This window comes from Thamnophis elegans, chromosome 12 (genome assembly GCF_009769535.1).
Source record: "Thamnophis elegans isolate rThaEle1 chromosome 12, rThaEle1.pri, whole genome shotgun sequence".
Taxonomy (NCBI): domain Eukaryota; kingdom Metazoa; phylum Chordata; class Lepidosauria; order Squamata; family Colubridae; genus Thamnophis; species Thamnophis elegans.
In genome coordinates, this window is record NC_045552.1 from 35,933,738 (window position 1) to 35,960,644 (window position 26,907).

At 42.8% G+C, this 26,907-nt stretch overlaps 1 long non-coding RNA gene across 1 annotated transcript; it reads right to left on the reverse strand.

Moving 5' to 3' along the window:
• Positions 1 to 886: 886 nt before the first annotated feature.
• On the reverse strand, positions 887 to 26,529 carry LOC116515171. The gene is made up of 3 exons (XR_004256214.1): positions 26,256 to 26,529; positions 5,050 to 5,186; positions 887 to 985 (listed from the first exon to the last, which is right to left on the reverse strand). It is a non-coding gene; the product is annotated as an uncharacterized LOC116515171 (long non-coding RNA).
• Positions 26,530 to 26,907: the final 378 nt, after the last annotated feature.

Genomic DNA, 26,907 nt, shown 5'->3' on the forward strand with positions numbered 1-26,907 from the left:
CTTCCCTTCGCTCCAAGATGCAAAACACAGGGCCGTTTCCCCCTGCAGCTCCCGGGTCAGGAAAAGCCAAGATGGCAGCCAGACCTGCACAGACACACCCATTCCCCATCCCCATAGGTCCTCTTGCTAATTCCCTATTTGGGGGTTTGAAATGCTTGATGATTTTTGTCAAGATCTTGCAGCTTCGTCTTTTTAAGTGCATTAATTCTCCTTGATGGACTGGGACACCTTACCGCTCTTGGCACGACGAACTAACCATGGCTTACTCACCGAAGCCAATTCACACGGGAACCAGAGTTACACAAATAGCAGTGCTGCAATATGTCAGGGGTTGCCACAAAGAAGAGTGTGTCAACCTATTCTCCAAAGCACCAGAAGGCAAGATGAGAAGCAGCGGATGGAAACTTATCAAGGAGAGAACCAACCTAGAACTAAGGAGGAACTTCCTAACAGTGAGGACAATTAACCACTGGAACAGTTTGCCTCCAGAGGTTGTGGGTGCTGCATCACTGGAGGCTTTTAAGAAGAGATTGGACAACCACTTGCCTGAAATGGTAAAGGGTTTTCTGCCTGAGCAAGGGGTTGGCCTGGAAGATCTCCAAGGCCTCCTTCCGAGTCTGTAATTCTATTATTCATTTGTCTGTCTAATATCGAGAAATAATGGAAGAGAAGCATCAAAGAAAGGATGCCAAAGGAGGGACAAAATGAAACATGAAAAACAATGTTGAAATGATTTTTAACATGGAAATGTTGAATTAATCGAAAGTGAATTGGCCGTGGCTCATGGGTAGGAATGAGTTGGCTACAGCGAGTTGTCATTGTCTGATGTTGCGTCTAAGATAACTGGAGCCCTAAAAGTGTAAAACCTCAGCATATTTACCTTATCTTTAGCCAAGACCTGAATAGTGCTTGGTTGTATTGCAGACTTGTTGATGGACGGCAATACACTTCTTTGACCTCTGGACCATTTGATGTCTGCAGGAATCTGCTTGGACAAGAAGAAGAAGAACAACAACAAAAAATAAGTTGTGACAAAGTGAAGGAGCAGAGGAAGGAAGGGCCTTTTGTGTATTTCCAAGGGGAAGAGTTGGTTTCCCTTCTGTGCCAGGATGCATATGATAATTTGTTTGACTTTTCTAGCTGGGACAGACACAAAGCACCCAAGAAGGACCATCCAGATTGTATGAGATGGAGCTGAAATGAACGGAAGAAAAAATCCTGCCACAAATTATGAGAACAGTTGTCCAGATGAAGAGCATAGATTGTCTTCCACTGTCTGGAATGGCAAGTAAACAACCCCTTTCCGGAGGTTGGTAGTCCTTGATTAATCACTGTTTATTGAGGTGGCCTGTCAGCCTCTGGCCCCTCCAGCAGCCCAATCGGAGGAGGAAGAGGAGGCATGGGAGTCAGGGTCTGCATCAAGGCAACCTGAGAGCTCCAAGGGGGAAGAGGGAATGGAGCTGTCAAAGAGAGAGACAGTGGCAGAGCCTGGGCTGCCTTCAGTTGGAGAGTCAACGGTCCCTGGATATGGAGCGAGAATTTCTACAAGATGTTTTATAGATGGCACTTAGACCCTAAAAAATTGGCTTGCATGTACCCGAATTTACAACTTAAATGTTGGAGATGTGATTGTGTTGATGCTACATATTACCATATATGGAGGACTTGCAAAAAGGTTAAAGCATTTTGGATAAAAATATGGTGGATTATGCAAAATATTTTTTAAAAAAGGATAAAGTTTACCCCTCAGTTATTCTTGTTAGGTATAACTACTGATTGTACTGTTATAGAGACTAATTTGATTTTGACTGTTGGTGGTGCAGTACTGGAAGAAGGAAGATTTGCCTACTATTCAAGAATGGACGTTAAAACTAACAAACTTAGCAGAGATGGCTAAAATATCAGCATATCTCAAGGACCATTCAGATGAGAAATATAAGCTGGAATGGAGAAGATGGATTGATTATATTCAAAATAAATATGGGACTAAGAAACTCCAGATAGCTCTTTTATTTTTTTTTATTTTTTATTTTTTATTTTTTATTACATAGACAACAATGGGAAAAGGAGAAGAAAAAAAGGGGGGGAAAAAAACCCCATCATCACATACAATATGTCATTTGATCACAGGTGCATCCCTACTAAGTTTATACATCCCATATCTCTCTGTTGTATATTTAATAAACACCACAATAAGCTAGGGTTTAAAAAAAAGGGGGGGGGAATGAGGGGGAAGCCAAAAAAGACAAAAAAGACAAAAAAGTCCAAAAAAGAAGGGGGGAAAAAAAACCATCATCACATGCAGCATGTCGTTTGGTTACAGTTGTTTTAACCTCTGCATCTTCAAATAATATTTACCGTCTCAGATATTTAATATAACTAAAAGCCTCATTTTCATTCTACAATATATATTCAGTTAACATTAGCATTATTTTCCCCCAGAAAGTATACTTCTATTCATTGTTAACCTTGCATTTCATACCTTTAAACAGAGATCTTATTCCTTCATTTTTCAACAAGGCGTCGCTGCCTATATATACCAGTTTTCATTTGTTCCCCTATTAGAATTGCTTTATCAGCAGCGAAATATCATTATAGTAAGTTCTTAACCTTATACATTATATCACCAGACCTTATATTAATACTTCATTGTATCATTGTTTGATTATTTCACAGCATAATTATATCATCATTTACTTTTTTCAATTAAGGCATAAGTATATCATTTTTCATTTCCAAAGTTTTTTTTTCCCTTAGCCACCGATAAAACAAGTCCCATATCTTATAAAATTGTTCATTCTCTTGCTCTCTAATTTTGCTCCCTTTACTCCAGATAGCTTTTGACTGAAGAAGCAAGGAATGACATAATTTGTTTAGAGTTAGCTTAACAAAAGAGGAGTTAAAGTACAAGTGAGGATGATGCTAAAGTTTTTTTTAGTTTACTTTAGAATATCATTGTTAAAGATTTATACCCTGTACTTGCTCTGGGAAATCGGGGTGGTGGTGGTGGTGGGGAAAGAGTTCGGGAGGGAAGGGTGGGGGAGGGGAGGTAAATATTTGTAAAAGCTTTTTAAATTTTCAATTAAACAAATCTGTATGGACTCCTCTTAGCAACTCCTTGTTTGTAGTATCTCATGTAATATTGACACCCTCCTTCTGTTTCCTTTTTCAGCTTTTCTTTAATTATCAACAGTGTTATCAAATATTTTGCAAATAGTATTTCATAGTCCATAAATTCTTTAATGCTGTCTTCTTCTTCTATGTCCTGTCCTTTGAAATAAAATTTCTCTCCATTTAATTCCTCTTCGAATATTCCACTCCTTCTTCCCTCAGAAATAAACCAATTGCCACGAATATCAAGAGGGTCAATCTCTTTATATTCATCTTCCATTTCAATTCTTTGAATTTCAATCTTCTTATTTTGTGTTTGAAGAACATCCTTAGTTTTTTCATCACATTTTGTTGCCAAATGCACCAAATATTCCAATTTTCTCTCAATTCTTTCCTCTGTATCCAACACCCTCTGCAGCACCGAGAGTACTCCTTGGAGAGAAGCCATGTTCATATGCAGTTGTATTTTTTCTTAGAAGCTCAGAAAGATTGAAACACTCACTCACAAACTCTCTGCAAGCGAAAACAAACTTCAAAGGGACAGCTGTAAAATCTTATCAGATCTTAAGGCAAACAGCCAAGCAATAAAAGCTTAGAATGTTGAAGTCAAAACAATCCATCAGAGTCACAAAAAATGTTAAAAGAATAATCCATCCATTTGAAAAGCGTTTGCTTAGAATCAATCATAAATAGCATTTAAAAAGTAAGATAACCACTGTCCAGAACCATTACAAAAATCAAATTCGCCACTAAATTCTTCTATTCTTTGATTTAAATTAGTTTTTAGATTTTATAGGCAGTCCGTTTTTTAAAAAACAATACAAGTTTCTCACCAGCTAGAAACACTTTCACTTTCCACATCGTTCTGTTCCTTTCTGGGGCCGCCCTGGCTTTGTCAGTCTTGCAACAGATGGGATCATTGTCTTGTAGATTTTAGAGTCAAGATGGCTTGGCATCTGTCCGTCAACCCATTGAGTTCTCGCCATTGAGTTCTCGCCAGTGCATCCAGGCTGCATTCACCCTGCTTGCACCTCACCATTGATGTCCACTTTTGTTGTGCCTGCCAGGGGCCAGCAGAGCTGGCTGCAGAGTCAGACAGTGAGGAGGTTGGGGAGGAACAAGTGCCAGTCCTGGGGACTGAGGGAAGCTCAGACGAGGGCTCTGCTTTGGAGGCTGAGAGGGATCTAGACAACAGTGATGCTGAGGAACAGTTGGAGCCTGCTCCCAATGTGTGCATGCAGACAAGACAAGAACAACTAAGAAAGTAGGGTCAGCTTGGAGGTGATTGGCCCCTCCCATAGGAAACAAAAGAGGAGCAAACAAGGAGAGGCTTTTGCAGAAAACAATTTGTTTGGTCAGTCATTTCAAGAGTGGAAAGTTCTGTTTGTTATTGTAAGAGACACTGTGCCAAGTATTTCCTTGCCCTGCGTTTGGAAACTTATTATCTGGCAGCTCTCCGAGCGAGATAAGTTTCATGTCGATAAATATTCCTCTGAAAGAATGTTTGACAAGCCTGGCTGACTGTGAATGAAAGGACTTCACAGTTGTGTAAAAAAAGAGAGGTTTTGCTGGGACCCAGACTTTGCTTCATGCTTATTAAGAAAGCCTAGGTCAGAAGACTTTTGCGTTGGAGGTGAGATCCCAGATACTGAAAAATGTCCATCTTTTGTAGGTTTTCTCCATGGATTGGAAGCGTTCCAGGGCTGGTGAAAGTCTCTAAGTACCCAGTTGTCTTGATGTTGAGGTGGGGTCCAAAATTGTTGCGCCTATCATTCTATCGTCCTTCCATGATCCTCCCACCAAGGGCCCCATAATTTAGCAGCTTTTCAATAACCACATTTCTCTACTTTGAGGATAAATCATCTCCACCAGGGCAGCCCTGCTTCTGCAACCTCTCCACGGAGGACCTCCGGGCCCACCACAAACCAAGCTGCTTACCTGGAGAGGACGCAGATGGTTGAAGATGGTCTCCAATATTTCTCTCTCCTCCGTGGAGTCCAAGAGTTCTTTGACGGATCTTCCTTTTAGTGGCTTCTTGCTGTTCCACAAATATCTGAAGAATTCGTCAGAGAGTTCTGGGAAGAAGAAACAGACTGAGATTGAGGGGGAGTTCGACGGGACAAGCCTTATCGAAGCGAAGAAAAAAAGGTTGCATGTAGGGGGTGGGCAGGCTGAGCCTGAGGGAGGGATCAAATGTGTCATAAGCCCCGAATCCCTGATCTTCATGTCCTTAGACAACCCTCTTGTGGAGGAGCTCTGAACTCCAGGACAATCAACATATAAAAGAGCATCTAAAATTAGCCATGAAATATTAAGATTAATTTAGGATGACTTTTTTAAAAAAGAATGATAAGATTAAAACATTGTGAAATTTCAAAGCAGTAAAGAAGGCCAAGGGCTTTGAATATGATAGAGCTGGAAGGGACCATGGAGGTCTTCTAATCCAACCCCCTGATTGATTGATTGATTGATTGATAGTGTGGGATGGGCGGATGTGAGAGGAAAAGGCTGGTTCCAGAGGTAGCCCAACCCTGGAGTGTAGATACCTGGATAGGAAGAGGGGACGGCATTTGGGGAGCATTTTCTCCCCTGGGTGAGGTGGCTCCTCTGAGCCTTTTCCTTCTCGGGCACCCTTGGCAAGGGAGGGGGCTCTTTCTGGCCACCCTTGATCTCCATCTGAGAAAGCCCAGAGGGGTCTTGGCAGTTGCTCTGCCTGCCAAATTGGGCAGCACCAGAGCTGGAAGCTGAACCTTATTCCCAACCTCCATTGGAGCCGGGGAAGACTTCAGAAGCAAAGGGAAGACTTGAGAGAGTCGCTGACTGGCTGAGAAACTGGACGGGCGGGAGCTAGAGAACTGGGCTTCCTGGTTGTCATTATTATTGATCTGCGGATGGGACTTTTGGCTGTCCTTCTTCTTCAGGAAAGGCAACTTTTTGAGCCTATCAGACATCCTGCCATGAAGAGTGACCGCTAGAACTGGAAGCAGATGCTATCAGTGAAGGAGAAAGTTTGTAACTCTAGGTTGAAATAGCTCCACTATTCTCTGGTCGCCTCTCAACACAACTGAGTTGAGAACACAACTTGACTTGTCAAGTGTCTAAACTCTCAACAGCTCTCCCCCCCCCCAATTTGGCCTTTATATCTCTTCCCCCAGGGGCCATGACATCACAGCATTCTTTATGTGCTCATGAGGGGCAGCTGATGTCATGGCCCAAGGGGCCTCTTACTTTCCAACCTAATGGAGGTGGGATAAGGAGGGTCCCCTTCAGTGGTGGGATTCAAATCATTTAACAACTGGTTCTTTGCCCTAATGACTAGCTGGGTAGACGGGGATTGGTGTCATGTGACTGGGTGGGCATGGCCAACTCAGTGTCACTCACATTGATGGGTGCTTCACATTAACTGTTACTATGTCATAAGGGTTAATCGGAGAGGCAATTTCTGTAAGCAGGGCAATTAAGATTGTGCTAGAAACAACACCAGAATGTTTGTTTCCTGCCTTCCTTACAGGATTAGCCCTGTATAGTGGGAAAAATCAAAAGGAGATTTCTTCTAACAATTGGTTCTCTAAACTGCTTAGAAAGTTAACAACCAATTCTCTCGAATAGGTGCGAACTGGCTGAATCCCACCACTGGTCCCCTTGATCACCTCTTCATCCCATTCACCAGATCATGGGGAGCAAAGCCAGGACTCTCCTAGGAATGACCCAATGGAATGGTCGCTCTCCACCGCTCTCCATCTGGAAAGAGCCAACCCAGATTATGGCTGATCAACTTGATTCTCTGATTGGGTCTCTACTACTGGGCTTGGCCTTTTTATTTGTATGATACATGATACGTGACACATGACACATGACTGTTGCAGCATTCACAACTTCTGGAGGCACATTTTCCCATTGATTAATTTTCTAACTGTCAGGAAATTTCTCCTTAGTTCTAAGTTGCTTTGATCCTTGATTAGTTTCCATCCATTGCATTCCACCCATATGATGATATATGATATAAAACAGTTGAAAACAAAGGGTTTTTTTAAAAAAAATAAAGTTAAAAGAGACAATTGCAGAGTTGAAAGACCAAGGAAGCTCCTTCAACCCACGGACCTTCCCCCTCTCAACACCCCCCCCCCCCCGGCTATCTGGACTCACAACCACAATTGAGCCCAACATTCAGAGGCTTGGCAACTGCCATGTACTTATGACAGTAGCAGTCTCTCGGGGTAATGTCATCCTCTTTTATGACCATCTCACCAGCAAAGTCGATGGGGAAACCGGATTTATTTCCCAACCATGTGACTACCAAACAGAATAGAATGGAATGGAATGGAGTAGTTGGAAGGGTCCCTGGAGGTCTTCTAGTCCAACCCCTAGCTCAGGCAGATGACCCTATATCATTTCAGACAAATGGTCTCTTCTTTAAAACTTCTAGTGTTAAAGCAACCACAACTCTGAAAACAGGTTGTCACCCTGCTTGATTCTTCTGTCAGGATGCTTCTCCTTAATTGCAGGTTGATTCTCTTCTTCCTTAGTTTCCATCTCTTTAAGAGGAAATCAGACAGTCACTTATCTGAAATAGTATAGGTCCTCCTGGTTGACTAGTGGGCTGGACTAGAAGACCTCCAAGGTCCTATCCTATCCTATCCTATCCTATCCTCTCCTCTCCTATCCTATCCTATCCTATCCTCTCGTTATTCTTATTCTATCCTACCCTACCCTACCCTAGTCTATCCTATGCTATTCTAATTCTTATTCTATTCTCTCCTAATTCTTATCCTATGCTGTACTATCCTAATTCTCATTCTCATTCTTATTGTTATTCTATTCTATTCTATTCTATTCTATTCTATTCTATTCTATTCTATTCTATGTTTCTTGTCCTGTCTTCAGACTCCTTGAAGAATAGTTTGACTCCCTTTTCATTGTGGCAGCCCATGAGATATTGGAACATTGCTATCATGTCACCACTGGTCATTCCTTCATTAAACTAGACATACCGAATTCCAGCAACCATCTTCATATGTTTTAGCCTCCCGACTATTGTCGTGGTTGCTCTTCTCTGTACTCTTTCTAGAGTCTCAACATCTTTTTTACATTGTGGCAACCAAAGCCGGCAGAATTCCAAGGGTGGCCTTACCAAGGCCTTATAAAGTGGCATTAACACTTCATGTGATCTTGATTCCATCCCTCTGTTAATGCAGCCTAGGACTGTGTTGGCTTTTTTGGCCGCTGCTGCACACTGCACACTATTTAAGCAGCTGCCCAATAATGTCCCTAGACTAAGGTGACCAGATTTTCAGATTGGAAAAGAGTGACACCCTTGACCGGGGGGGGGGGGGGGGGGGGGGGGGGGCTTGATTAAAAATTTTTTTTGTCAAAAGGTCACCCCAGGACACTGAAACCAGCATAAATACGAATCTGTTGCCAAACAAAATTTTGATCACGTGACCATGAGGATGCTGCAATGGTCGCTAAGTGTGAAAAATGGTCGCAACGGTCGCTAAGTGTGAAAAATGGTCGCAACGGTCGCTAAGTGTGAAAAATGGTCATCAGTCACTTTTTTCAATGCCATTGTAACTTTGGTCACTAAATGTTTTCTCCCTCCTCGAGACTCCTCACTTCTTCCTTCATTCCTCTTGCTGATCTACCTTCACCTTATCTGTCTTCTGCTCTTTCCCTCTCTTCCTTCCTTCCTCCCTCCTTCCATCCTCTTCTTTCCTCACTCACTCCCTTCCTCCTTTTTTCTCTTCCTTCCTCCTTCCATTCTTTATACGATATAAAATTCAATGAGGGTGAAACACACCAAATCTGGCAAAGCTGCCTTGCACCAACCTGGCCTGCCCATAGAATAGCAGCCACTTTGAGACACATAAACCTGGTCTGAACATATTGCATCACAAAGATTTGCAAAGATCACATTTGCAAAAAGGAACATTTCTTGTAGTAAATACATTTTATAAACAATTTAAAAGTAAAAATCCCCCCAAAATAATAAAAAAGGTATTCTATAAATAAAAGAAATCCTTAAAAACCATTGTTAAGTATTACACCAGCAATAATTTATACTGTCACCATTTCAAACTATCATCAGAAATACGAATCTGTTGCCAAACATCAACATTTTGATCGCGTAACCATGAGGATGCCACAACGGTCGCTAAGTGTGAAAATGGTTGCTAAGTGTGAAAAATGGTCATCAGTCACTTTTTTCTATGCCATTGTAATTTTGGTCACTAAACAGCCATGTTCCTGACTTAACAACCACCATGATTCACTTAACGTGGCAATAAAAGGTCGCAAAATGAGGCAAAAATCATTTAACAAACGTCTCCCTTAGCAACAGAAATTGGGGGATCAATCCTGGTCGTAAGTCGAGGATTACCGGTAGCCAATTGCAAAAGGCAACTTTACTTGGAACAGGTGAGATTGTGCCCGGATCCCTTTCATGCCAACATCCCATCCTGTCCATGGGGAGAACTCCACAGGCGGACAAAAGCCCCAATCCCCTCTCAACCTCCAGCTGACTCTGCCATCCGCCATAACCACACATGCCCCTCAAAGGCAAAACTCAGGGGGCTGAATTCTACAGGGGGAGGAGTAAAGGGGGGATTTGAGGGGCAGCCCAAAGCACCATCTGTCTAAATTTGCATCAGGCAGGCAGTAACATTTTCATAGACCATGATCAGAGGAGCAGCTGATCCTATGGAGAGACTCCTCCTGCATTCAGTCCCAGGCCTACAAGTGGAAGTACCCTTCCTTCCTTCCTCCTTTCACCTTCCTTCCCTCCCTCCCTCCCTCCCTCCCTCCCTCCCTCTTTCTTCCTTCTAGCCTTCCTTCCTTTCCATTCTTTCTCCTTCCTTCCTTCCTCTTGCCTATCTGCCTTCTGTCTTTCTGCTCTTTAGATCTCTCTTCCTCCTTCCTTCCTCTTTCCATCCTTTCACCAAAAATCAGGATGTTTTATTAGCATCAGCATCATTCTGCTGAAAATGCCAGATTCTGTGGTACTTCTGGATGAGATTTAGAAAATTACAGAGACATGAGGAACCATTATATAATTTCACTTGGCAAAACTCTGATTAAAATAATAGCAACAAAATGTAAGGTTTTTTAATTTTAAAACTCTAGCAAAACATAGATTTATTTCCAGTTTAGTTAATTAATGCCATTATAAACAGGAATGCAATTGATTAAATAAAAATGACTTTTTCTTTTATTAAGAATACTTATTCTACACTAAACTAGAAAATATTTCATAGGCCCTTCAACAAGTTTGTTACAAATTTTCAGGATTGCATGCATTCTTGAAACTGATACCATGTAATGTTAAAAAGCAGATAGCTAACTAAGTACACTAAAAACCATGTTTAATTATTTGCTACTTGAGGCCAATAGCAATGATGAAGAAATTTCTGTCATCCTCAGTGACAATATTTTTAGGGCCAAAAAATAAAACTCTGTATATTGGATCTGTTGAATGGAGAAAGGCCTGCCCCCCCTCCCCCAAATGAGACACCTTCCATGATAATAGGAGAGGAGAGCCTGGAGACAGCAATCACAAGGCAGAACGTAGCTAAGAGAACGGAAACTTGCCTCTTGGAAGGAATGACCCGGTTTGGCTCCCACTTTCAACAATCGAACAGAGAAGCGAAGAGGCAGGAGAGACGAAGCGGGAGCCAAGCCGGGCTAGAGTGTTGGGCTGAAGGAAGGAGGGATACACACACTCGTGTTCTCCCCCTTCCTCTCTCTCTCTCTCTCAAATGGCAAATCCGAGCCCGGTCCCATGCCTTCTCCCAACCCCCGCCCTGTTCTCTTAGCTCTCCTCTCCTATTATCGTGGAAGGCGTCTCATTGGGGAGGGGGAAGCAAGCCTTTTTCCATTTCAAGGAGCTGCCGCTCCTCCCCCCCACCTCTTAGAAGTCCAGCCAGCTGCCCGCCAAGCTCTCCGCGGAGACTCACCCAGAGTTTTCACCGCGATTTGCCTGGTGAGGGGAGGCGGCAGGTTGATGCAGACCAAATCCACAGTATAATAAATACAAGTATAATAAATACTTGTATTTATTATACTTGTATTTACTTCCTCCTCCTTCTCCTCACTGCGATCTGGTTGCTTCCCTTCACATCTTTGGAACGGCTTGGCTCCTTTTTTTTTTTTTTTTAGGGTGCCCCTCCGTTGGGAGGAGGTGGAGGATAGGCTCCAACTCTGCCCAGAGAAGGAGCCCGAGCGCTCCGGGGAAACGCGGCAAGCAAGCCAGCACTTCAAAGTCATGTTTCGCTGAATGATGGGCAAGTTCTAAACTGCCGGCATGACTTTGAAAGGGCTGGATTGCCTTCCGCGCGGGCCGACGTGGAAGGCAAGCGGCAAGCCAGCCCTTCAAACCTATGCCGGCACTTTAGCGTGCCCCTTGGCCGCCATTCAGCGAAGTATGTTTCGCTGAATGACGGGCAAGTTCTAAACTGCCGGCATGACTTTGAAAGGGCTGGATTGCCTTCCGCGCGGGCCGACGTGGAAGGCAAGCGGCAAGCCAGCCCTTCAAACCTATGCCGGCACTTTAGCGTGCCCCTTGGCCGCCATTCAGCGAAGTATGTTTCACTGAATGACGGGCAAGTTCTAAACTGCCGGCATGACTTTGAAAGGGCTGGATTGCCTTCCGCGCGGGCCGACGTGGAAGGCAAGCGGCAAGCCAGCCCTTCAAACTCATGCTGGCACTTTAGCGTGCCCCTCAGCCGCCATTCAGCGAAACATCTTTCGCTGAATGGCGGGCGAGTTCTAAACTGCCGGCATGACTTTGAAAGGGCTGGATTGCCTTCCGCGCGGGCCGAAGTGGAAGGCAAGCGGCAAGCCAACACTTCAAAGTCGTGCCGGCAGGCAGGGCTGGAGCGAGCGTGCTCCGTCCCGGTGGGTGCATGAGCGGAGCACTTTTCCAGCGCTCCTGTGCCTGGAGAGCTCCCTCTGCATATGAGCCCGGGATCCGCCATTTGCGCTCCCTTGCTCTGCCTCGCCACCCGCCTTCCCTATCTAGGGACTCCTCCAGCAGAAATAGCAGAGTCGCGTCGAGCGCCGCTCTGCCTTTCTCTGTGCTCTTCCCGCCCGGACGCCCAGAGCCTCCCAGCCCGCCCGGCCCGGGGTGAGTCAGCTGCAGTGCAGCGGGTGGTGATCCCGCCACCCCCCCCCTCACTCGCCCCACCCGTCACTTACTCTGAGTTCGGAGAAGAAGCGGCGGCCCCAGGTGGCACTTTTCGCAGAGGTTTTTCCACAGCTTGTCCGGAAGTGGAGCTGGAAAGGCGAGCTCGCTCCCCGCTCACTCGCTACGCTACCCCGCCCATGCGAGTGGCAACGGATGGGCGGGGGACTCATGCGGCATGCTAAGCGGACTCCAGCCAATCAGTGAGCTGGCTGGGATGGAAAACTTTAAGCACGCCGCGTTTTCCATCCCAGCCAGCTCACTGATTGGCTGGAGTCCACGCCAATCCAATCTGTGAGCGGCAGGCTGGGCTGGCTTAAATTTGTAGGTAGGAGGTAGGATAGAGAACAGAACGATGAGCCAGCCCAGCAAGCTAGCAGCTGATGGGCGGGAGCTGCGAGCGCCAAAAAAAGCGTGCTTTTTAAAAAAGCGGGCGGGACGCGGGAAAATGCATTGGAAAGCGGGTGTGTCCCGCCAAAAGCGGGATGTCTGGTCACCTTACCCTAGACATAAGGAGAAGGAGCCGGACAATTCCTTCCTTCCAATCAGCTATCTCTGTCCAGGATCTTCATCATGCAAAATCAGAATGAAATTTTCATTTGCATTCATGCAAATGAAAGGGGTAAAGGGGTGGGGAGACTGGTTGAAGGCCCACAAACTATGGTAACCCTCCAGATGGTTAGGAAAATAACGCTACGAAGCTCCTTCAAATGGAGGAGAACTGAATTTCTCCTGTTAACAGGCAGGCAAATGAAAAGTGGATTCCTTACTTACGATTACATTCTCCCTGTAGATTCTCCTCTTTTCCCCATTTGTGAGGCCTTATTACCATTTTCTTTTTGTGTGTTTCCTGCAAATATTAAAGTATTGCACTGAAATGATTCCATTTCTCCTGCTCGGTTCTTTCAAGAGGCTATTTAAAAGCTTTTAAAGATATTGGACTTTCTGTTCTTGTGGCGGGGGGAGGCATTATTCCCCCCCCCCCAAAGGCTGCTTTATTTTACCCTCCACAGGAAGTTTCATTCTTGTGCAGAACGTTTTTCTGCTCAAGTTGGAAAAGCCAAATAACCATTTCTTCTTTTTTTCCAGCCTGAGTCCCAATGGCCTCTACAGTATCCTCTGCCCCATTTCTTCCTCCTGCAGAACAGACAGAAGGAGCCTCCAGACCAAACAACGGCAGAAGGAGAGAGATTTCCCAGCTGAGATGCTCTCAAAGGGGAGGGGAGAAGCATTTCAGGTTTTCTCAGTTACACAAATTCACTTTTTCGCTTTTGTAATACAGACATTGGATCTGGGATTTTGAAAAAGGAGGATTGACGCATATTCTAGGGCAATGTGGCTTGATGCTATTGTTTTATTTTGTTTTCTGAGTTGGTTTTGATGTTTATCCTTTTTCCACAGAAAGTAGAATAGGGGATTTTAAAATGCAGAAGTATGCCATACATAAAGCAGGAGCAGATTAAGAAAATATGGAAGCAGCATGATGATGATGATGATGATGATGATGGCTGAATTTGTCCTTTTAGAAACAGTAGGACATCCTACCAATATCTCTACTGTGCTGCATTTTTGGGGAGTCCTCTTAGCCATTCCATGTGCAACATTGGAAGGAAGGAAGGAAGGGCACAATTCAGAACATGTTTCCTGTTGCTGCTATTGGAATAACATTGTAAGATGTATTGTAATGTATTGTATGGTTTTATGTCATTTTATTTCCATTTATGTAATTAACTCATTGTTCAGTTCAGCCTGAAATGTGCTATTACATAGGTCAGTTTTCAGATATTTGGCAATTTAAGCACGCTTTATCTAATTATATGAAGCAATATGGTTGAAAAATCCTGAGAAGGGATAACGTTTTCTCAGAATTTCTAATTCCACAACTACATTAACTATTCAAGTAAGGAAATAAACACCATTTAGATAATTTAGATGTTTGTTCTCTGAAACCTCTAATTGGAGAAAATTGAAGTTGGAGATGGTACCTGAATTATTACTATAATTCACATTACGATGGAAGAAGACTGGTATGCCTACTCATGGCTCTCCAAATGTACAAATGGTTATCCAATTCTCTAGTGGTGGAGAAACAGCTCCATCCCCAGTAATTGGTTCTGGTGTGGGGGCGACAGTTAGAACTACCAGATCTGGGCGGCAAAATCACAGGTTACCCTAAGGGGGCAACAAGGAGTTATGGAAATTGCTAGCTGCACTGCCACCTAGTGGTGAGACTTCTGGAGTTTAGCTCTGAGGGTTCTAGTTATGCCTGTTAAGCTGGGGTCCCCAAACTTGGCAACTTTAAGACTTGTGGACTTCTGGGAGTTGAAGTCCACAAGAATTAAAGTTGCCAAGTTTGCAGACCTCTGCTGTTAAGAGTCACACATAAAGTGCTCACACTTTTCCTGCTCCAAATGAGCGAAATGTCCCTTATATTTTTAGCTTGATTGTTTGGTTTTGATTTCCAAACAGTATCTTCATTTACAAAAGTTTGTTCCTGTCTTTCCCTGAAGTGCTTTCTATTTCAGCTGCCTACTTCAGAAAGATTTATGAAGGCTGGGATAAGGAAGTCAACAATCAATTGCACACAATGTGAGTTCTACTAATGGATCCCAGTATAATTCTGGTCGATTTTTGATTAAGTAGCAAAGAGGAAAGATATTGGTGGAGCCTTTTGGGCTATAAAGACTAAAAACAAACAGTGAAAATAGTTGGTACTTGAAAATGAAAATATAGTGACCACATATTTAGGAAAAAGTTTGGGAAGCATCTGCCTGCATGCGCACAGCTCAAAGGCACCAGAGTTTTATCAATCCTGCACTAGGTTCAGGGACCCCAAGGGATGGTGTTATGCATGTGTTTTCCTCTTCAACAAATCTAGATGAAGGTGCTGAGGCTGAGATTAACAATCTTGTGCAGTTACCTGGGATTGGTTGGAGCCAGAGGTGGGATTCAGCAGGTTCTGACCAGTTCTGAGAACTGGTAGTCTGAAATTTTGAGTAGTTCAGAGAACCGGCAAATACCACCTCTGACTGGCCCTGCCCCCATGTATTCTCTGCCTCCAGAGTCCCAGCTGATCAGGAGGAATGGAGATTTTGCAGTATCCTTCCCTGGAGTGGGGAGCGAATGGGGATTTTACAGTATTCTTCCCTGGAGTGGGGAGGAAATGGGGATTTTGCAGTAACCTTCCCCTGGAGGGGGGAGGAAATGGGAATTTTGCAGTAGCCTTCCCCTAGAGTGGGGAGAGAATGGAGATTTTACAGAATCCTTTCCCTGGAGTGGGGAGGAAATTGAGATTTTACAGTATCCTTCCCTGGAGTGGAGAAGAAATGGGGATTTTCAGAGAGCCGAGGTGGCGCAGTGGTTAAATGCAGCACTACAGGCTACTTCAGCTGACTGCAGTTCAGCAGTTCGGCTGTTCAAATCTCACCGGCTCAGGGTTGACTCAGCCTTCCATCCTTCCGAGGTGGGTAAAATGAGGACCCGGATTGTTGGGGGCAATATGCTGACTCTGTAAACCGCTTAGAGAGGGCTGAAAGCCCTATGAAGCGGTATATAAGTTTAACTGCTATTGCTATTGCTATTTTGCAGTAACCTTCCCCTAGAGTGGGGAGAGAATGGATATTTTACAGTATTCTTCCCTGGAGTGGAGAAGAAATTGGAATTTTGTAGTAACCTTCCCCTGGAGTGGGGAAGGAATGGGGATTTTATAGTATTCTTCCTCTGGAGAGGGGAGGGAATGGAGATTTTACAGTATAATTCCCTGGAGTGGGGAGAGGATGGGGATTTTGCAGTATCCTTCCCCTGGAGTGGCGATAAATGGAGATTTTACATTCTTCTTCCCCTGTTACGCCCACCAAACCACAGCCACAGGACTGGCAGTAAATCTTTTTGAATCCCACCACTGATTGGAGCCTGTGGAAAGTAGGCAGGGTGTTCTCTGTTATTAGCTGTGTCACCTGTAGTTTAGAACCCCAAATATCTAGTGAGGAGATGTAATGAAGACAACATCACAAAGATCTTCTGAGGGCAGGTTTATGAGTTGATCTGGTGGCCTGGGGAAAGATCTTATCTTGTTTGTGGGAGGGCAGTTGTTGGAGACCTTCCTAGTGATGAGGGAGAGTGACTGACCACCCAGCTCACTGTGTGGCTAAGGGAGGAGTAGAACTCACAGCCTACATGTTTCTAGCCTTAACTATTATGTCCAACTGACTGTCTTCATCAGAACTGTGAGGCAAAGTTCCCAGAGAACCTCCAGAAGGCTGCAAGTTATTCCTGCCAAGAATATTCATTTTCATGGGCCCCACTAGCACCAGGCACTGAACTTCTGAAATTATAGTAGGGTTTTTCAACCTCCACAGCTTAAAGATGTGTGAACTTCAATTCCCAGAATTCCCCAGCCAACCATGCGGGTAGGGAATCCTGTGAATTAAAGCCCACCCATCTTAACGCTGCTGATAAAGAAGCTTCTTGGATGAAAAGCGAAACGTCTTCAAAGAAAAACCAGAAAGTCCACTTGCCTCTTGAAAAAGTACCTTTGGGATACAGATACACATTAACAGAGTTGGAAGGGTCCTTGTCGGTCATCTAGTCCAACCCCCCAGCCAAGCAGGAGACCCTACACCATTTCTGACAGATGGCAGTCCAGTCTATTCTTTTATATTAAATGTTTTATTTCATTTTCATTTCATACAATCACATATATACTGTGCATGATTGAGGCCATATAACATTGAGCAATAAACACAACCCTCCTTGTATTCCCCAAAATACAAAACCAACATAGCGCTTCAACCCTCCATACACCCTTTCTTTCTCCCCCCTCCAACTTTCCTTTCTCCCCTCCAACATTCCCCTCTTCTACTTCCCCTCCCCCTCTAACGCTCCTTTCTCCCCCTCCCTTCCATCTCACCCTCCTTCCATTCCCCTCTCGCTCCCTCTCTACCCCTCTCTTCTTTCCCTCTACTCCTCGCTTCGGTGTATTTCTACTATTCATCGATATATTCAGCTTCTTATTTTATACTAAATTTTTTAAAAAAAAGGCAACAGTATACAAGTGCATTCATGTTGTTTTAAAAACTGGCACAAACTATATTTCCCCCCTCCCCCCTCCCCCCTATGATCCCACCTCCCTTCCCCCCTTCCGACTTCCCAGAGCCCGTACCCGGTATAGCTTTTTATCAAACACAATCTAGAATGTATTAAAACCAAGTAAGTTAAAAGAAAAAAAAAAGTAATTAAAAAAAAAACAGGGAAAAGAAAAAAGAATAAGAAAGAAAAAGTCAGTAAACTCTGCATTGAACTCAGCTTCTTATCATTACACAAACTTAAGCAGTTTACATCGTTCCTAATCTTAATTAATTAATTAATTACCTGCAGGATTTCAAAATATATTAAAACCAAGTAAATTAACCAAGTAGGATTCTTCTCTAGCTAGGGGCCTTATCTCTTTATCTAAATATCTATCTGTTTCCAAACCCTTAATTCGTCCCCTTTATGCCTCCTTCCTCTATAACACGATTTAGACACATCTCAAATTCTTCTCTCGGTTTCCTCTTCCAACTCTTCTCGTCCCTGCCTCTGTCTGTATCCATATATATATATATATATATATATATATATATATATATATGTATGTATGTATGTATGTATGTATGTATGTATGTACGTACGTACGTACGTACGTACATATATATATATAAATTCCCAGTAAGGGTATGGCTAGCTGATGAGAGCTAAATAGCTTGAAATAGATCTATACTAGTCTCCCTTTATTTATTTATCAGCACAAATAAAAAAACATATATATATATATATATATATACGCTTACACACACACACACACATACATACATATATATATATATACACACACACATATACATATATATATATATATATATATATACATATACATACATATACATATATTTTATATTCATCAGTACTCCTCTCATATATGCCCCACCTAGATCTCCTACAAACTCCCTGGATATATCCTTATTCATGTTCTGAACAGTGTATTCAGATAACAATTTTTACAATCATCAATATGCTTTCCGTATCATAATAAGCTCCCATTCGACCTCCAATACCCTCCCGCCTACACCACACCTCCCAACTCCATCCAAACTGGGCCGCGATCCAAAAGAACCCTCACCGCAATCTCCGCCCTCCTCACCCTAGAAAATAAATCATCAGTGATTTGTATAAAAATTCAAAGTTATCCATCAAGTCTTTTTAGATCCCATACAATATATCTTCCAAAGAGATCCACATCAGTTCGTTCAGCCTTAATGTCTCTTCTTCAGTATACAACTATACCATTTTTTTTTGGGTAGCAAAAGTCGCAAAATATTAACCAAGTTCGAAATTAAGCAAATATTTTGGATCAGTTAATTTAATATAATTTTCTTATAGAGAAGTTATATCGTTTTTGAGCTGTTTGAAATAGCAAAATATTTTCTTTCTCTTTTATAATGAGTTCAGACATAACTCCTTAATCAATGGCCGATGATCATTGAGGTTGCTGCAATCCACCTTATTTTCCCATTCGTCTGGCAGACGCACGGCTAGGTCCTTGTTCTCTGGTCTCCTGCCCTTCCGGAAGGGGAAAACGATACTTCCTGTCTTGTAGTTGTGTGTTTTGTTGTTTCTCTTGTCCTACTCTTTGTCTTTCTCCAGGTCCAGATGATTCAGGATGTCCCGCCTTCAGGATCTTATGATAGAAATCTCGGGCTTCCCATACAGAGTTGAGACGATATTTTTGCTCACCGAATGTAATTATAATACCAAATGGCACATCCCATCTGTACTGTATCTGACAATTTCTGAGTTTTTTGACTAGAAAGGCGTAATCTCTCCTGGCTCTTAACATTTGGGGTGGTATTTCTTTGAAGACAATCAAGTCCTGTCCGCCAATTTGTAGCCTGGTATTATAAAACTCTTGTAATATCGCATTTCTAGACTCTCTTGTAGCAAAGTATATAATTACATCTCTAGGAAGCTGTCTCTGTTTTGCCGTCCACGAATTATGACGATAAATTTTTTCGATCTGCCAGTCAAAGTTGATTCCCGGTCTTCCCACCAAATGACTGAAGGCCTCTGAAAAAATCTGTTTCAAGTTCTCCTGTTCGTTTTCGCGCAGTCCCCTAACTCTTAATGCAAGCTCCATCTTTTTATAATTTATCATAACAAGTTGTTTTTCTGTATTTTCAACTTTTTGTTGCATCACTTCAATTTTGGGTGTCAGGTTGGTGTTGGCTTCCTCCAGAAGCTCAAGCTTATCTTCCATTCCAGCAACATACTCTGTCAGTACAGTTACAAGTCCTACCATATCATCCTTTGTTTTAGCAATCCTGGTATCAAGCTTATCACATAAGTCTGTAATAAGTTGCTTCATCTCCTCTCTAAATTCTCTTACAGTCTCAAAAAGAAATTCTTTCGTTAGCAAATCTCCAGTAGGGGGCGTAGAAGATAAGAGCTGCGACTTTGTGCCAAATGCCTGAGGTGTATTGCTAAAAGGACGTCTCCCCGACTTTGATTTTGGTGCCATTATTTCTTTTCTTCAAACAATTATCATTCAACAATTATTCAAACTCAGCTGGCCCTTTATTTAGCTTGCGAGGGAAGAAAGTATTATGTCCCTCCTAATTTGTTCGTAGAAGTTTTTCAAAAGGTGCCAGAAAAGAGGCTAGGATTTTCCCTAGAAAAAGCAAATAAAGTTCTCAGATCTGGTCTCTGCTCGTGTTAATTTCAGATAAAATAGTTTCAGAAAACTTTTAGAGATTGATAAGAAGAAATCTTCAAGGGAGTGGAGCTAATTATTTTGTGAGAGGTTATTCCTTTGATTCTGTGCCAGGAAGTTGGAGATATACCATTATAACAAATGCGGAAGCTATAAAATCGCCATCTTGAAAACAATTACACAAAGGAATTTTTTATAACATTGAAGCTAGTATTTTTGATAGAAAAAGCAAATAACGTTCTCAGATTCGGTCTCTGCTCGTATTAATTTCCAATAACATAGTTTCAAAAATTGTCCTGAGGGGGGGGATTTCCTTGCCTTGTGCTGTGAAAAACAGCTGAGATTTTCTGGCTGGAGTTAAATGACTCAGCCTTGGTTGACTCTTCCCCTCCGTTCGCAGCCAAAAAAAAACCTGCAAACTTCAAAGAAGGCTCTTACCGACTGGGTCTCTCTCTGCTTTTTTCTTGCCTGAAGAAAGAGATATCTACTGGATATTAAGTAGATAACGAACCAGAAATCTGGGGGCAGCTCAATTAAGCTGCCGGCGACGGCAAGTCCCTCCCCGGAAGTCAGTCCAGTCTATTCTTCAAAGCCTCCAGTGATGAAGTTCCCACAACTTCTGAAGGCAACTTCTGTTCCACTGGTTGATTGTTCTCACTGTCAGAAAATTTCTCCTTATTTCCAGGTTGAATATTTCCTTGTTCAGTTTCCATCCATTGTTCCTTGTCTGGCCTTCAGGTGCCTTGGAAAATAACTTGACCCCCTCCTCTCTGTGGCAGCCCCTCAAATATTGGAAGACTGTATCCTGTCTCCCCTGGTCCTTTTCTTCCCTAGACTAACCATGCCCAGTTCCTGTAACTGTTCTTCACATGTTTTAGTCTCCAGTCCTCTCATCATCCTGGTTGCTCTCCTCTGCATTCTTTCTAGAGTCTCAACATCTTTTTTATAATGTGGTGACCAAAACAGGATGCAGTACTCTAGGTGTGGACTTACTAGGGGTTTATAGAGTGATATTACTACCTCACTTGATTAGTCTCCTTCAGCTCTGAGCCCCCAACTACCAATCGTTGCCTGTCCCAGCTTCCTCCATCTCTTCACCTCCTCCAGGACCAGCAGCTTCACCATTGCCCTCCTGGATTCTAGACTTAGTCTACATCTGCATATAGTGGGGGTCCACCGGGTATCACCAAGAAAGTCGAGATGATACTTCGGATGATCAATTCAAAGCTCAACAGTGCTATGTGACATCACTTTGAGTTCACCATCATGGCTGCCACCTTGATGTTTTGATTATACCTTGGTTAGAACATACTTGTGTGTGTGTGTGTGTGTATTCTGTGATTGTCTATTCTGAGAACAGGTAGTCCTCGACTTATGACCGGGATGGACCCTGATTGACCCAATTTTACAACCTTTTTTTTCAGCGATTGTTATGCAAACCCATTGTTCACTATGGGGCCTTTTTGCTGAAAATCAGAAGTAAACATTTTGTGTGTGTGTGTGTGTTGGGTTTCTAGGGGTATGGCCCTGTATGGCCATACTGGCAATGGCCAGGAGCAGCTGAGAGTGTATTGCAGTGGTGGGTTCCAGATCCTGTTCCAACCGGTACGGTTGGAATGGGCCTGGCGTCATCCACATGGACGTGTGCGGCATGCGCGCACACACATGTGGTGTGTGCATGCATCGTACCTGCCTGCAACACCTCTGTGACACTCCAGCTGCTTGGCGGGGCATCGCGCAGGTGCCATACGAATGTGCATGGAAGCGCCAAAGGCTTAAAGGACAGGTAAGGAGCTCGGGCAGGCGAGTGGGCCCTCCGGAGCACCGTACCGGAGCAGTACCCGGTGCTCCAGGCAGGCTCCGATACACCTGTACTGGGGCGTACCACCTGCAACCCACCACTGGTACGGTGGCTCATTTGACCCACCCACACACCTGCCCTCTATAGGCTATTTTTATGCCAAAAGGCACACTGCACACAGCAGGTGATGCCTGCGCACACCCCAACAAGTAGCTGGGTGTTGCAAGGGAGATGTACGTCACATGTCTGCACAGCGCATGGCAGGCTCATGTACAGACAGACCGCGATCAGCATACCTATAGCAATGATAAGAGCAACCCACCACTGGTGTGTGTGTGTAGCAAAAACATCATAAATCATAGTCAAATGACTGCAGGATGCTGCAAACAGCCATAAAGGGGACCACTAGCCGAGCACCCAAAATACAGGCATGTGACTACACTGGGGGACTCAGCTGTCCAAATGTCAGATCTGGGTCCTAAGTACTTTTGGGGGAGGGCCCGTCATGGCTTCAAACAGTTCTCTAAGAGACTAGTCATAACTTGAGAACTACCTGCCTGTTCTTCCTATCTAGTTCTGACTATTGAGTTTGTTCTGTTACAAGCAGAATTTGGTATTCCCCCTCCCCCACCAGGTTTTCCCCTTTGCTCTAATTTCTGTCAGCCTTTTGTTTTGTTGGAGCTCCTGAGACTGTAGAAAAGGAAACGTCAGATTCAGGGAAAGTGAAGACACTAAGCCACTGCTTTGAACCTATCTGGGTTGGACATTTCCTTCTTTCAACAAGTTGTCGTTATTCCACTCCTGCGTCTCTGCAACCCAACCACTTTTCTACTTGCAACTATTCCAGATTTCCACCTCTGGGGGAAGAATCCATTGTTGGCAGTCCTTGCAATAGGAGGTCAAGGGAGATGAAGGGTGAATTTCCCTAGTTTCCCCTGGCGCTCTGTATATCGTTTCTTTTTATCTTTGTTTCTTCTTATTGTATATTATATCGTAATGCCTTGCACATAGGCTTTGGTTGTATCCCATAGGTTTTGAATGGTTGTCTATTCATTCCAGTTTTCCTTTAGGAAAAATGCTAATTCTTTTTCCACATACTGCACATAGTTCTTTTCTTTTACAACCCTCTGATTCATGGTCCATCTCTTTTTCCTTTTTGCCTCTCCTTTCCATTTGATTGTTAATGGGTTATGGTCCGCCCACATATTCGGTGTTATTTCTACCCCCTCTACATCCTTTTCCGTTTCTGGATCCATCCACACCATGTCAATTCTTGACCATGAATTATGGGGGTTTGAAAAGAATGTGTATCGACTCTTCTGTGGATTGATTTCTCTCCAGACATCTTTTAGATTTAATTATTGGGCCATTTCAAAGAATGCATTTGGTGGAGTTCTCCTTTCATAATTTTTTTAATTATCTGTTTTATAGTCTTTCTTTGGGTCTACCACTGCATTGAAGTCTCCTAATAGACATATGTTGTCCAGTTCCAGTTCTGCAATCCGCTTATGTAGTTTACTGTAATGTTCTTCTGGTTCGTTTTTGGTGCATATATGACTGCAATTAGTACTCTTTTTGTTTTATTGATACTTCAATTAATAATGTTCTTCCCTCTTCATCTGCGTATACCTGTTTAGGTTTTAGCCAGTCCTTTATATATACTGCAATTCCTCTTTTCTTAGTATCAGCCAAGGCCAGACGTAATTTCCCTAATTTTGGAGATTCCAAAATAATATCATTTCCTTTTTTAATATGAACTTCCTGTAGACGTGTGATGTCCATGTTTTCTTTTTGGAGCTTAGAAATTGTTTGTCTTCTTTTTATAGGTGAATTTAGTCCATTTATATTGACCGATATTAATGTCACTTCTTCCTCCATCCTGTTACTTGTTTGTTGCCTTCGTTCCTCTACTTGGTTTTGTTTCCCTTTGGTTTCTTGTCCTCATTCCTTCTCTTTCCTGGACTTCTGTATCGGTCTTCTTTCTCACATCTTGGTCTAATCCTTTTTCCTCCGTCAGCTGCTCCTCTTGGCTTTGGGTTTCCAACTCCTCTCTACTGGCTGATTCTCCCTCTATGTAGTGTTCATAGAATTCCCGGGCTTTCTCTATGGTGTCAATCCTTATTTTCTTATCTTACCAGGATATTAACATGCATTCCGGTATCAACCAGCGGAACATTATTGTATATTTTTTCAGTTGTGTGGAAAGGAATTGGTAGTTCCTTCTTTGCTCTCTGATTCTCTTTGGTATCTGTTTAAGGGTTATACTTATTTTCCTTTATGGACCAGCTGTTCGTCCCTTGTTCTTTTATAAATTTCATCTCTGATGCCTTTTTTTTTTTCCAAATCTTATATGTATTTCATGGGGCAACCTATATCTTTGTGCATAATTAGTATGCACTCAATAGATTTCATCTATATTGTTCCCCAGTTTACTTTTGTCCATTTCCAAAGGAACAAGATAAAGAAGAGGATTCTGGGATTCCTCTGGGGATTCTGGGGCTCAGAATCATTACCGGATAAGATGCACATTTTTCCCTCAAAAAAGAGGGTGAAAATCTTGGTGTGTCTTATGAACTGAATACAGCATTTTTGGCCACCCGAAACCCTGCCCCATGCATCCCGTTTTTTGCAAAAATGGATGTGCAGAGGCTTTGGGAGGCTTCCAGAGTGCTCCTAGGGGCTGGGGAGGGCAAAAGTGAGAGAATAACAGGCCATTTTTGCTTGTTCCCCCTCCCCCAAACCCACAGGAACACTCTATAAGCTGCCTAAACGCTATGCATAGCCTTTTTTTTGACAAAAAACAGGGCAATTTTTGCAAAAAATGGGCCATTTTGGGGAGGTCTGCAGAGTGCAAAACCTTTTTAAAAAATTTGTCTCTTCAAAATCTTGGTGCGTCTTATACTCCGAAAATATGGTACATCAGTGCCGAATCCATTTTGCATTCACATTTGCACATTGACGTTTGCTGGTAAACTAAGGAATGAAAAAAAACACCACCTGTCTGCATGTATCTATTGGTAATTCTTGATTTACGACCACAGTTGAGCCCAAAATGTCTATTGCTAAGCAAGACAGTTGTTAAGTTTGTTTTACCTTCTTTTATGACCTTCTTGCCACCATTGTTAAGCGAATCACTGCAGTTGTTAAGAATGCAGCTGTTAAATGAATCTGGCTTAACTTTGCTTTCAGAAAGTTTGAAAAGGGGATCAGGTGACCCCTGGACTTTGCAACTGTCATAAGTACTTGCCAGTTTCCAAGCTTCAAAATGTTGATCATGTGACAACAGAGAGGCTGCAACAATCATCAGTGTGAAAAATGGTCACAAGTCCCCCTTTTTCAGTGCTATAAACAGTCACTAATCTATTGGCTATAAATCTAAGGACTGCACGTAATTAGAAAGATCTACAAGTGATATGAATCTTAGAAATTCATATAATCTCTTTCCTGGTTGAACAGTGCTGTGTCCAGGCTGTTTGGTAAGCTCCCCGTTGGGAGAGTGAATATGTTCAGCGAAGCATTGTGAGAGTTGTGTTGGAGAACACACAAACCAGCATACAGAGACACTGCAGTTTAAATAAGCTTTTACTTTCGTGGAAATAGAGGTATCAGAGTCCATCAAACAGTCCAAGTCATACACAGTTGGGACAGTCAGTCATCAACGTCTTTCAGTTAAGGGATAATCCAAATAACATAGTGCATAATCATACAAACAGTCCGATACACAAAGTTTGCTAGCAGTTGCAAAACTTACAATAGCTCACGCTGATCAATATACAGCACTTCTAACAGCCAGCGTCCAAACACTCAGATCAGCATCTAACAGTGATTCTGCCTCCATTTTATGGCTGCTTGAGGTAACAGCAACCAATCACATTTTCAGCATGATTTAAAGAAATAGGTACAGCATTGTTACATGATTTATATATTGCCAATTCAACCATTAGATTATATTCCTAACATTCTCCCCTTTGGGTAGGTCAATATATAAATCTTACTATCTTAATCTGTATTCCTCACAACAACGTTTATGCTTTATATTACCTTGTGCCTTCGTAAAATGATCTGCAATGTTATGTTCAGACATGCAGTACTCCAGTGAAACTAATTTATCATTCACACTTTGCCTTACATTTAGATATCTTAGATCAGTGTGGTTGTAACATAAAATAGGGATATGGAACTGTAAGCAGAGCAATCTTGAATGTATATTTTAATTCTTTATATGGAAAAATAAATGTGTAAAAATGATAAATATAATATGAATAATAACTGTTTGAATGTATACCTGTAAACATATATGAGACTAAAAAAATGAAAAACTTTTTACAAAAAAAAAAAAAGATTATTCCCAACCAGTAAGGAAAAAACTGAAGAGCCCAATGTCCCATTGCATCTGATGTCTCACAAACTAAGCCATGACTCACCGCCTTGTGATGTTCCAGGATTTATCTATTTAGATTTAGCAGTTCTTCAATAATCTCCTAGCACTTTGTGGTTATTACTCCAAGCAGCTTGACAATGGCCAGCCTTGACCGTGGACAGCAGAATAAATCTGTTAATCACCATATATAAAGAATAGGCTTCTAGCTCTCTTGCTTGCAGAACCTAGCAAGGCCACTCATCTTCCCATTCAACAGTTGTAGAGTTATGCTGAATCTCTGTACGTTTTTATTTTTGCACCCTGCTTTGTACTATTGAAGGAAGGAAACATGATTCATCGCCGAGCAGCGTTCAAGCGTTCTTTGCAAAGGGGTGCGGAAAAGAAGGAACAGGGCATTAACTGCCTCGTTTCCCCCTCCAGCTCTACTTTCTGGTTGACATTTGAGGGTTGTTCTGACCCAGGATCAGTGGGTGAGGACTGCAGATGTGGCATTGGCTGTCCTGCTTCAGGTCTTAAACTCACACACAGTTGCTAGGTGAAGAAAGCAATTTACTCCAGGCTGAGTCAAGAACTGCAGAGAAGGGAAGGGATGTAACTCAAAGCAGAGCCTAGGAAAAAGCAATTTGCCTCTGTAGCTTCATTGTGAGCATGGGTGCAGAGAAGAGAAGTCAGGTTCAAACTGAAGGTTCTAGTCA